General features: G+C 43.5%; 1 non-coding gene across 1 annotated transcript; it reads right to left on the bottom strand.

The window, feature by feature from the left end:
- Positions 1-206: 206 nt before the first annotated feature.
- On the bottom strand, positions 207-313 carry LOC111910029 (small nucleolar RNA R71). The gene has a single exon (XR_002856432.1). It is a non-coding gene; the product is annotated as a small nucleolar RNA R71 (small nucleolar RNA).
- Positions 314-741: the final 428 nt, after the last annotated feature.

Here is a 741-nt window from a genome sequence, read left to right as displayed (position 1 = left end):
TGAAGTCAATGATGTAGCTGATTATTTTAATGTCCCAAACGTGCCTCATGAAACTCAGCTACTTCGCATGCTGCCGGTTAGATTAAAGGGTGCTGCAAAGGATTGGCTCAAGTCACTCCCCCCCCCCCCCCCCCGGGTCCATCACTACATGGGCCAAGATGAAAGAAGAATTTATGGATCAATTTTTCTCACCCTCCAAGATATCTAAGTTAAAGAAAGCCATAGCTAACTTTGAACAACAAGCTAGAGAGTCACTATATGAAGCTTGGGAGAGGTACAAGAGCCTGCTAAGGAATTGCCCACATCATGACCTCAATAGTCAACAAGAGTCTCCATCTTTTATGTTGGAGTAAATGTTACCACAAGGCAATTACTTGACTCGCAAGGTCCACTCACAAAGAAGGCACCTCCAGTGATAAAGCAACTAATTGAAGAATTCTCTAAGCATTCTAGAGAATACCACAATCCAAGGAATGATGTGACAAGGGGATCAGCTTATGCAGCTTTAGAAGATTTGTCAGCAGTCATGGCTATGCTAAAAACCATGGATAGGAGGATGGACAAAATGGGTCAAACGATACATGCTATTCGGGTGGGTTGTGAGAACTGCAATGGGCCTCATCTTACTAGAGACTGCGACTTGGATGAAAATGGCAATAAGAAGGTGCAACTATGTTACTCAAGTGGGTACCTATATGATGAAGATTGGCGCAAACCAAAGAAGGAGTGGCTTCCTTATGA

This window comes from Lactuca sativa, chromosome 1 (assembly GCF_002870075.4).
Source record: "Lactuca sativa cultivar Salinas chromosome 1, Lsat_Salinas_v11, whole genome shotgun sequence".
Lineage (NCBI taxonomy): Eukaryota > Viridiplantae > Streptophyta > Magnoliopsida > Asterales > Asteraceae > Lactuca > Lactuca sativa.
This window is presented reverse-complemented; position numbering and strand designations above follow the sequence as displayed.